Source organism: Pelmatolapia mariae, linkage group LG12, assembly GCF_036321145.2.
Source record: "Pelmatolapia mariae isolate MD_Pm_ZW linkage group LG12, Pm_UMD_F_2, whole genome shotgun sequence".
In the NCBI taxonomy this organism is placed as follows: domain Eukaryota; kingdom Metazoa; phylum Chordata; class Actinopteri; order Cichliformes; family Cichlidae; genus Pelmatolapia; species Pelmatolapia mariae.
In genome coordinates, this window is record NC_086237.1 from 6,260,842 (window position 1) to 6,273,203 (window position 12,362).

The 12,362-nt window shown below is 42.5% G+C and overlaps 1 long non-coding RNA gene across 1 annotated transcript in view; it reads left to right on the top strand.

Moving 5' to 3' along the window:
* The window catches only part of LOC134639260 (uncharacterized), a 59,385-nt gene that overhangs the window by 14,141 nt on the left and 32,882 nt on the right, over positions 1-12,362 (top strand). Inside the window, exon 2 of the long non-coding RNA XR_010095321.1 lies at positions 10,645-10,689. This is a non-coding gene — a long non-coding RNA (uncharacterized LOC134639260). The remainder of the gene's footprint in view (positions 1-10,644; positions 10,690-12,362) is intronic.

A 12,362-nucleotide genomic window follows, 5' to 3' on the forward strand; every position in this document is an offset into this window, starting at 1 on the left:
GTATCCACAGCTGGCCTATGCAACAACCGATGCAGAGCTCATTAAAGATACTTGAAGCACTATTTTCGTAATTCTACTGTTTCAGTAACCCGGCCTTTTCACTGCCACTTTGACTTTTGCAAACATTATGATGAACCTGCCAAATTCTGGAGAGGTGTTTACCTTTGCTGACTGAGGCTAAAACGGCTTCATTTGATCTTACTTTGCTTTCTGCAGGGATAGGTCTGAGGGGTCATGCTTCTTTCTGATGCTGATGTTTATGGACTAGAATTTACATACTTACCTGCACTCTGGATGTGTCGGGATGATACTTCAGTCTGAAGCCTGGAACACCTGGGGACCGAACCACAGACCTTCCACACCTCCCATCATGTACATTCTGCTTGTTCATTAGTGCCGCACGGTCGAATGATGCTCTCCTGTCTCCTAAACCTTTTAGCCAGCAGGCATGTGGATATGAATGAAGTTTATGACTATTCTGAATCTGCCTTATGATTCCTAAAAAGTAGCGTATGTAGACCTGCAAGCTAAATGTTTGTACTCTTAATTTCTTCCATCTTTTTAAGTTCATGATATGTTTGATGAAAAGCTCGTTTTAACATGTTTACTACAGGTTTTCTATTAAGTTTACAAACACAGATTCAGCAGGCTGTGCACGCACTGGAAGTACCTTTGACCCAGTAAATGTACAGTTAGACTTAATTAGCGGCCAGCTGGATAGGATGATTCCAGTAAGCAGCACGGCTAAAGCCAGGTGGTCATATAACAGTGACAGCGTCTCCCCTCTCCGCTTGGTTATAACCCATCTGCTCCTTCAAGGCTATCTAAGGCAAGCTGAAACTCCTTACTGTTATGCATGGGTGTCTCTGCTGGAGGTGGGGTGGGAGATCAAGTGGTGCCCACGGGGTAAAGCAATCCTCTCTACTCTGACCTCTCAGCAAGCGCAGGATTCATTATGTCCTGCTGTTGTGGAGTGAAAACAATGGCCTATCTGTGGTCGGCACTTCCTCTCATCCATCTTCTAGTCAGGGTGGGTGATTGATTAAGCAGAGAGCCGACGTCACACAACCCACAACTGTATTGTTCATGTACATACCAAACAAGACAGTCATAACCTCGTCATAGCAACATGCTATTATAATCTTTGAGTTTCTGTAAATGTCGTGTAATCTTAGTTGTAGCGTCCTCAGTAAGTAAACCCATCACTCTCAGCTCACCCTACAAGAGATACTGAGAGAAAGTTAGTTTTCATGAAATGGCTATGGGTAAAATTACTACTGGATACTGTGTATCTGATATCTGTCAGCAGGATAATATGCAAGTAATACAGTTTTAATCTGCTGACAATTTAGAGTCAGTGTTGGAGTTAGGATTAGGGTTAGGTTTATATCTACCTGTGTATATGGGATTTTCACCTCTTTGGAGTGTCCAAGTTCCAAAACGTATAGAGGTACATGTATGTAAGTGTATACTTGATTAAGCGGGTAGCATCTTCTCATTTCTGAAACTACATTTGTTTAACATTTGGCTAAAATGGAGCCTAACCCCGAGTGTTCCTCCAGCAGCCTGGTAGATTTTTATGGCGTTATTTCCGTGCCTCTATTCTGAGCACACGTAAAAAACATTTTGAAGTACAAATGTTGCATTTTGAGGAGAAAATTTAGAGTGAAGAAAAGTTTAATTTGAGTGAACAAAATTCATTGCTGCGTGCAAGAAATGTATTTCAGTGTTTGCTATTATCCACATACACACAGTAACTCGCTCAGTTGTTGGCATTTGCTCTCAATAGAATAGAATAAGATGAACAGAACAACATACAATACAAGTACTAATAAGTAAGTAATTAATTAATAAGTACTAATAAAATACTTTATTACATAGGAAAAATTGCACTTGGTGCTATTGCACATCAAGGAGACAATCATCCATTTTTATTTATTTATTTTTTCAAATTGCACAGAAAAACCAAACCAGTAGGACCACACATCATATTTATCAGGATCTCATGATATGTTTAATGGGCCATTGTGGTTGTGTTTTCAATGATGCTAAAGAGCAACACATACTTAAATTCTAGTTCATTACTGCCGTCCCTGACCTAAAGTAACAGTTGTTACCACTGGAAATAATCTTCCTCTTTTTTTGTGTGTGTTTCGCTGTCTTTGAATGTAAAGTCACACTTGCTGACTTAATCAGGTGTGTTTGATCAACAGCACCTGGCTGCTACTGACAATCTTAAGGCTGTACTTTGTTTTCATAGGACTGCATAGAGTGATCCTCGATAAGCACGGTGCATCTAAAATAGCTGGACTGTTAGGTAGCAGTTGAGGTTTGTTTGAAATACCGACCGATGCCTGCCAATTAAAGAAAAAATGCCGCCATCTATCCTTCCTTTCTGTGATCACACGCCTGAACTTGGTGAAGGAAAAGAGTTAGGAATGAGCAGGCCATGTGTGGTGATGTAACCTTCCAGTGTTTTGTATGCATATGACAAACCATATATTTCAGTCTCCTGTCAAGTTGAAGGTTAACACTGTTTGCTGGCAAAACACTGAAATATTGACCAAAACCTTCTTTGCGCTCGATGCAGTACCAGCAATAATGACCCACAACGTTGACTTTAGGGCATCAAAAACTGAAAAAATGATCCTTTTACGAGAAAAGAAGTAGATGACAAGTGTAAAACACATTAAAAGGAAGAATAGAAACACTGGGAACCTAAGGCACTTAAAGAAGTGGCAAGCAATGTGCTGTGAACTGTGTATTATAGTGGCATGTGGGTCATTCAGAAAGCTGTGGATACTGTTGTTTGCAAGTGTCTGATGAGACGTCTTCACACAGGAACTGACTTGGAGTGATGTGATGACTGGACATGATAGAAAAAAGTGACAATTAATGACTTGAAGCGATGATGGGACAAATAACCGCCGGCCACGCAGCGAGTGGGTCCCAACTCCAGCCTTTCAGCTTCTAGTGGAGCGACTAAAATGACTGTCAGTGACAACAAAGAATACAACTCATAGAAATATAAGGGGTGGGTAAGTACTTTGGAAGGTTTGGAAGTACTTTAGGCAACTGGAGCTTGTAATGTCAACTAGGCTTAAATGTAACTGTTGACTGACCGTACAGTGGCCAGGAGAGGCTGAATGACTTGATATTAGAGATGAGACTTTTTCCACTCAGTCATTCCCCAAAACCTTTTAACTGCGGTATTCTCATATAACAAAGTGTTTGCCTTTAAATATTAACATTAAAGTTTAACTGCCTGAGCGTCACGACAGAACGGCGATCTGATAAAAGTGGTCAGTTTTTGTGTCTTTATTAGCAGGAGGCTGCTGCAGTCAAAAAGGGGCAGGGATTATCCTGTTAATGGGCTTATTCACGGTATTCAAAGAAACACTTGTGACCTCACTCATGTGGCCAATAGACGGGTTACTCTGACATTATATACTCTCCCACTTTTCTACATCCCTGTCAGTCTTTCCCCTCTTTGCAATGTTCAGTCTTTTAAAGCAGGCCGTTCCAGTTTAGCATGATGTCCCAGAATGCTGCTGGGTGGGTTTTTTAGCAATGAAATCAGAATGTCTCTAGTCTGGTTGGCATGGCAGGTAGAGACTAAACTACTCCGATAACAAACTGGCGTTGCCCTCCGCTGGCCATGTGGAACCCTAGCCCATCTGGGAGAGAGGAGCTGGGACGCTGATGGACTGATAGAGTTGCTGCATGCATGCTGTGAAAGATCCCTGGGCAGTGTAATGGCTTCAGGTTGAGAATTTCAGTAGGTTTAGGGGGCCGGTGTATATTTAATATGGAGGAAATGTAAATCTTTGTGGTGTCATGAACAAACATGCCCAGCCTTCTCAGGATGGGACAGAGCTTATCTTGTATTGTAACACACATTTACAGTCCTGGCTTGGAATAGTACTTGCTCACTGCAATACATAAGGAGTGAAATCATTACAAAGTGAGGCTTTCTTCTTTGTAGCCACACTTTAGATTTTTGAGCCGTTTAGCCAGTAACTTAGATGACATGCAAGTAAGACTGGACAAAAAGACTAGTGTTGTTTGTTACACTCAGTCATTGCTTGTTCTTATTTAGAGGTGTCAGGCTGGTATAAAATTCATATATTTTAGCCTGTTGTTGTCTGCAAATGCAGAAAAATACATTTGAGTTAATTTAGAAGTGGTCACAGTTTTTGCAGCAGAAGCAGATTTTATATGAACTGATCAGATTCTCGTTGATTCAGTGGTAGAAGCTCAGAGCTGCCCGTTCTGATAGGCTGATGCACTATTGAGCCACTTGTTATAAACCTTGCATTGAGCATGTCTCCATCCACAGGGGGACAGGAGGCGGTATGTTATTTTGATAGTGAGCTGATTAGCCCTGAGGTTGCAGAGGTTTTAAAGGTGAAAGGTTAAAGATGCAGCCTTTCATTGTCCGCACACAATGGGCCACAGCGGAGCAGGCTCTGCTGCATTGCTGCTGCTGGAAGCCTTTCCAGCCTCAGGCTATCACGGTCAATAAGCCGTCATGAGGATTAGCAACAGAGACCACACACTGGAGAGCTCTGCTGCTGGTCTGTTATCGACAGACACGACAACCTTGTACGAACCGAAACAAGACTTGATCCCAGTTAGGGCTGGGCCATATCGTACCGTTCACAGTAATACCGGTATAATGTTGGGCAACGATAAGGAAATGAAATATGGCGATAGAATATGGGTAAAACGTGCATGCGCAGTGCCTTTGTTTTCATACGCACATGGCGGAAAAAGCATGGCGGCGACGGAGAATAAGAAGGGCGAAAGCGGATCGTTGAATGAAACAGATGAACCAGAACTGGTTTGTAAAAATGCTGCAACTTCAGTGGTGTGGAACTGGTTTAGCTTTCGTCCGTCAGCTACACAACAAAGCACTATTTTTAGTAGAGCATGCTAGCGGGCCGTCGTTATTACCGTGTTTTTTGGAAAATACGGCACACTTAAAATCAATCCTTTGATTTTTCTGAAAATCGACAGTGCCCCTTATAATCCCATGTGCCTTATGTATGAATTCTGGTTGTGTTTATGACCTCGAAACGATTTTATGTGGCGCTCAAAAATCTGTCAAATGTTTCAGTACGACTGCTAAGCTACGAAGCCGCACTGCTTGATGGATTGTCGGAGCATTACGGCTATCGTAGGCAGGAGCCTCGCGGAGTGATACGTACTGTGCTTCAACATAATATTACCGTATTGTGTGTGTATAACCTCTTTTTAAGTTTTGTGGATATTATACATGGTTATGCTGAGGATATGTCGGCCAGTTTCCACTGGAAATGCCTTTTGGTTAAACTGTCAGCGAGGAATTTGCATTTGCACTGTTACATTTTTATATAACTTTGATGCACATAAAAAACAGCTGCTTGTTTAAGTGAGAATACATTGATGGGGTTTTTTTTGTTGCACTAATAAAGTTGTGGAGTTGTAAAGTATTTTGTCTAGTGTCAATTATATCGTCAGTTACATCGTTATCGCAAATTTTCAAATGTATATCGTGATAAGTATTTTTGGTCATATCGGCCTGCTCTAATCCCAGTCACATAAACGTTGTTATTAAGAGCTGACGAGAGAGAGCAGAAAGAAAATTGGAAAATGATGTGTGGCAGGACCGCTGTGCTCTCAGCGTGGCCTTTGACACACACTGGCCGGATATTGAAAGAAGACTTTCCTGCAGCACATGGTAGTGTTTTAGATTTTAAATGTGTTGTTATTGCTTCCAAACACCCACCATTTCCAATAATCTCATTCAAATCTGTAGTGACTTATACTCAGACCTCTCGTACTGTGTAATTCGTCTGCCTGCTGTTTGAGCCGATACAGGTCAGAGATGCTTCGATACACAGCACCAAAAAAGCAGCAGACATGATGCTCGCTTTGATGTAATTGCTGATTTAAAGTTTAGTGTCTTTTTCATATCACATGGAAACAAATGGAAATAGAGTAGTAGTCAGCTATGCTTACGGTTCCAGGAACAGTGGTTATTCAGAAAGCAGTGAATACTGTGAATGCAGTGCCCTAAGAGACGTCTTCACACAGGAATGGACTTGCAGCGATGTGCTGAGTGGACACCATAGAGGAGAAAAATATCATTAAAAAAAATGAACGACTTCACGATGGGGAAAAGTGCTGGCCACGCAAAGCAAAGTGGGTCCCAGGTTAATCTTTTCAGCTTCAAGGTGAGCGCCTAAACTGACTATCAGTGACAATGAAGAATACACTGCTGTGTATGTAAAGAGTGATAAGTACTTTAAAAGGTTGCCTAGGCAACAGGAGCTCGGATTGTCAACTGTGGTTGTAGTGATGAACGATAATGTCTGTGGACCACGACGGCGCTTCAATCAGTGTTAGTTTTGCTCATCCCCCATTATTCATCATTATAATAATAATATGTTGATAAGAGACTCAAATCTTGCTTGTTATAGTTTTCATGTTGAATCTCCACACGTAACAGATGTGACGAGGCTGAGTGTGGCTGCATTTGCAGAGACTCAGTTTCTTTCCCACTGGATGATTTTGTGGCCGTGTGTGATGAGGGCACAATGAAGAGTGCAGGAGACACAGGTGGGAATCTTTTGGAAGAAACAAACAAAAAAGCAACAAACTCTTTACTGTGGTATTCTCATATAACAGAGGGGGTGTTTTTAATTATTAACGTTGGTTTCTAACTGTAATAGATCTCCTACTTTTGGACGACACCAGTGGACGTGGAAACATTTGGCACTGACGCTGTGTCTGGATCCAGCTTCACAGAGCTGTAGTCGTGTTAATTGCTGTGAGCCTCACAAATGGAATCCCACTGATGCCCATTGTTGTGTGTGTGGGGTGTGTGAGGAGTTAACACAAAGCACTTTTAACCAGGCTACTGTTAACCATCTTTAATAGATAGATGGTTTTTATTACTCATGTATGTTTTTGAAGTTTTGGATGCCAAAATACATTTTGTGTCAATGAAACTGTAAACGATAAATATATTTGAAAGTCCACAGTTCCTTTCTCTGATTTGTGCTGACGTGGAGACAAAATTTCAAAGCCTGAACCCTAAAGAGCAGTAATAAAAAAAACCCTCTCAAGTGAAAAAACGTGACTTTTTTTAACAGGTTATCAGCGACTCGTTAATGATGAGGCTTATCTTAGGTACATCTGCCATACCTACACATGCCTCTTATAACTAAACTATAATTGTAAGAGATGTAAGATAAAGACAGTTGATGTAGACACATAAAAGTATGTTGTGGTCCTTCAGTCGACAAGTTCCAAATGCTTTGAGTCACATGGCAGAGATATAATGGCTGGAGGTGAACTTCTCTGCAGTTTGAGGTGACATCCAAACTTCTTGTCTCACTTCAAAGCTGCAGCTTCTCAGAACTGTGTCGAGGTGGGGAACATTCAGACATTTGTGCTTGCTACATGGATGTTACATGTGTTACGTATGTTTGTTCGGCTGACTGAGGCACGTGTGTGTTCGTGTGTGTGCTCCAGGGAGAACATATGCCCTGGTGTTGGAGGGGGGGTTGGGATGGAGGGGTGAGGTGCAGGCAGCTGGCGTGTGTCGGGTCAAGGGTCTACAGCTGTTGATAGCAGGGTGGTACACTGACACAGATGGGGGGGGGGAGATGGGGGGGGGGGGGGGGGATTTATGCACCAACATTCTGCACCAGTATGGATGTGACTGATGGAGCTCGCTGGGTGCTATGTAAGTGAGAACCAGTCACTTGGTGGTTGCACAGATGGCCAGGCTGCTGCAGGAGGTGAGACGGGGAAAAAATGTGGGTCTAATAAAGCTGAGACAGCAAGTGGGTAACTAATATGAAGCAAACAGACTGTTGTGGGCTTAGGGGAGCCCGATGATGTGTCAGGGTGTGCATAAAAGATCCATAAAAAATGTTTTCCCACTGTGTGGTCCAGCGCTGTCAGCTTTTACTGTTACTGCTAGTTTGGTGGAGACTTTGAGTCTTTGCGTACAACAGTTCTTCATACATGGACATGGTGACACGTGAAGGAAACGTGCTGTAAAGTGCTGTTTCCTACAGAAGCAGCATCTGATAGGAAGGTAGCAAGTATTCCCTGATCAGGGTTAGGGTTTGCTTCATAACTAATGAAACCACTGCACACCCACTGAAGCCTGGTCTCACAATAACCAAGTTAGCAAGTCAAAATGAATGATAGTAAAAACAAATGTGCATGAATGAACACACATAAGATATGAAGAAGGAAAGCTGTATTAAAACTACTCATGTTGTATTAAGTGTTGGGGGAATTGTGAGTTGATCAGAGTTATAATAATATTTTGGGTTTTTTTACTTTTTATAATGAATCTTTTTTTAGCTTTAATGTTCTTAACGATATGAATATTAGAGGTAAATGTGCGTGGCATTAAAGTTGAGACTATTCAGATGTTGCAGCGCTCTGTGATGGCAGGTGACTCACAGGAAAACACCCAAACTTCATCAGGTTGCTTGTGAAAACTAAATTGACCAAACTGAGATCAAACCAGAGAAATTTCCTCTACATTTTCATTCTAAGATATTCCCCACATCAGTCTGTAGTGCTGATACAAAGCAGGATGGATCCCCACTTGGAGGATGTTTATGACCAATTCTGATGGTACTGTCTGATTTTTTTTTTTTTTTCCCAGTAGAAATTGAGATGTGTCAGACTGGGCAACATTTTTCCAGTCTTCTATTGTCCAACTTTGGTGAGCTTGTGCGAACTGTAGCCTGAGTGTGAACAATGATGGTGAGGTCTGATGACTTTGGGAGGTGGCTGTGGTCTGCTCTTAGGTCCACTCGGTCAGTGTCACACCTCTTTGACACCACACACACAGTTTCAGGTCTGAGTGGGTCTGCCCTTTATTACTCCATGTAACTGAGAGTGGATAGGTCTTTGGAGAACAGGCCGTTCATTCTCTTGGTCTCTGCTTCCTTGGTACTCTTTCTGTTTCAGATTTGTGAGTACACTGTACTGCCTCAGTTACTTTGTTTTGTTGATTTTTATTTTGGTTCACTATTTTTTGACGTCTAGTTTTAGTTTACTTGGACGCCTTGTTGGTGATCATAGAGTGCATAGACAGTGCATGTAGCTTTCCAGTCTTACAGTGGGAGCACCTTAAAACTGCATTGATCTTAAAGGCCAGCAGAGGGAGACTCCTCGAGCTGCCACATGTATTAAAGAAGTGCCCTGCTTTTCTCCTGCTGTGTGACCTCACGTAACACTTTCCTGAGGAGAGCATGATCTTCATCATTAGTTTAAATGCAACATTATGCTTATATTGTAAATTCCAGTCTCAGTGGAGCCAACAGGGTGATAAAGCAGTATATGCATTATTATATGATACTGCAAACCTGTGCTGCTCCTCACATGCTGCTTAGTTTAAAATCACCAAGAGGATCAGAAAGAGTTTCCTTAGAGGCTTCACACTGAATCTTTTATAATACAGCCTGTTGTGGTGGGAGATTTGTCACAGCATGAGTCATGAACCAGAAGGAAGTAAGAGATCATCTGAAACTATTTACACAAAAAATAACATAAAATGAAGGAGATTGATGCTGAGTTTGCTAAAGTAAGACATGAATTTTAGTGATGAGGTTACAGGGGAAAAGATGTTTAAGACACTGGACTGAAACATCATTCACACATCCATGATGCAAGTCTCCTTTTCCACTGTGAGATCTAGTATCAGAAGATGGATAAGATATCTGTATAAAAGCACAGTAGTCTTAGGCTGTGGTGTTTAAACAATATTCTGTTGGTACTCAAAGGTGTGTGAAACCTGTTCCATTGATATCAAACAGGATGGATCCACACTTTGATGTTGTTCATGTGAAATTATGTTCCTACTGTCTGATTGTTGCAGTATCAAACCTGGCAATATTTTGTGGTGAGCTTGTGCAACAGTTTCTTATGCTTAGCTGCCTGGTGTGTTCTTCTGATGTTGGGCATGGGGGGGCTTTCTCTACATGCATCCTCATCAAGCCGTGTTCATATCTGCAAGGACACACTCTGATGGGACTTTGTGGCCACACTCCCCTGGCTTACAGACAATCTTTGTTTTGCAGGTTGATCATCTAGTTCAGTTGGACTACTCTCTCCTCTGGGCTCAGCTCAGCATGTCTGCTCTGCTCACTGTTGTTCCCACTGTGCTGTAGCCTCCAGACTTCCAGCTTAAATGAATGGACTGGTCTTAAATGGCTTTTCTGCTCTACCTGAGCACTCAAAGTGCTTTATGTAACTTGCCTCATTCGCACAAGCTTTCTATCTAACATTCACGCACATTGGACATCTCCAGTACATCAGAGAGCAACGCGGGGTTGGTATATTTGGCGTGCAGACCAGAGCAGCCAGGGACTGAACCACCAGTCCCTGGCTGTTAATAGACGACCTGCTCAGCTAACCTGAGCAGTAGCATTGGTCAGTGTGGATGTATGGGCTACAGGCACAGCTCAAGTCTGACTGACTGAACTGCCAAACTAAAAACAAGCCAAACTTTGTGTCTTACAGCAGTTAATTGCACTTTCGAGTTTGTGAATCCTTTTTGTTAATATTATCATAATTCCCAATATTCTGTAACAATTGGAACACTAACCTCGCACCTCTTTTCTGCAGGTTTTTACAGTGATCATCAGCTTGAAACTGAGCACAACAACATGGGTAAGTTCATAAGCCTGCACTTACCTCAGATTTCAATCTTACTTATCTTCCCTTACTTTTCTGTTTAAGTACTAATCCAAAATATTTAGTTACATTTGCCCCCAGTACCTGTTTACTCCAAAATACATGAACTTTTCTCTGGTCCAACAACGCTGAACCTCACTTTTAGTTTCTGATCTTGAAAATGATCTTTAGACAAAGATCTCCCTCTAGTGGTAAAGTAAAATGTGAAATTAATAAATGGGTTCTAGTTTCCAATCAAAACCACAAGAGGGGGGTATAAACCCAACGACAGCCGCTTCCATCCAGACGAGCATGGAGAGAGTGAAATCCAACAAGTGGAAATGAAATGTCTAAACACATTTACACATTTCATATGTGTAAAAAAACGAGTCTTGATGGTCTGCTTCAGCGATGTGATCTCAGAGAACTTCAATAAATGAAAGTAAACGACCTCTCTGTTGTCTTCAACATCTCTGCGCGGTGGACGGAGTGCAGAGATACAACGCAAGCTGTAGAAATGTGTCAGGAAGACGTGACTCCTGGTTTCAGGGGAAGCTGGATGCAGGGGGACAGGGTGAGGCAGTGGTCCAATGTTAAGGTCCAGGTTCAGATGAAGTTCACACAGGACTCCCCTGGCTGCCATTGGAGCGCCAGGTGGCACCATGGAGAGGGTCATAGGTCATGCACAGTTCAAAAAGTGCTGACCTCACCGTGACTCCACGCTGACCTGTTTGTGTGCAGCTCTGCTCTCATAGTTCCTCCATAAACCTGCAAGAGGAAAAAGGGCTGTGTGTGTGTGTGTGTGTGTGTGTGTGTGTGTGTGTGTGTGTGTGTGTGTGTGTGTGTGTGTGTGTGGAGGAGGGGTCGCTAAGAAGTAGAAGGAAGCCGAGAGGAACTATTAAACCTGCGCACACACTGAATGGTGGGCATTGTCAGCTTGCTGCAGGAGAAGGCGTGGATTTATGAGACCAGGCATGATTGGGTTGTAAACTTGACGAGGTGGGTTCGCTCTGTTAGCTCTATTCTCCTCCCAGGATGCTGCAGTGCACGCACTGGGCAAGGGTGACGCAGAGGTCAAGGGGGGCTGATGAAAGCCTCCTCCGGCTTGTAAATGCTGTGACAGGGCTGGGAATTCACAGACCTCCATTCAGTGACCAAAAAAAGCCAGGTCAGGGACCGAATAGCTGCGTTAGCAGCAGCTGTTTCCAACACTAGCCCAGTACATGAAGTCCTAATATCAACTCTGTTATCTCATAAATGGTTTTTCTTCACTAGAATCTTTATCTCTGAAGGTGAATCGTGTATTAATGTGGTCATGAAGCAGCAGATGGTCATTTATTGGAGATGGATTTGTGCGCCATAGGGCTGTAAACCTATGACAGTGTGCTGTCCTGGCCACAGATGTTCATAGCTCTTTGGGGAAGCGTAAAGAGATGAAGTCCATTTAAAAAAGAAAGAGCTGCACACTTCATCACTCACACGTTCATTTCCATCAGTTGGAAGTTAACTGTTTAAAAGCCAAATTCATGCAAATCTCTTGAATTCATGCGGCAGTGACATTTGATTTGATTCTGGGAATAGTTAACCGAGCATGTCAGAGATGAACCTCAGGCCAAAAACACTGAGTGTGTTTGAATTAATAGAAGGTCATTCTGTCTTGAACAGGGAGC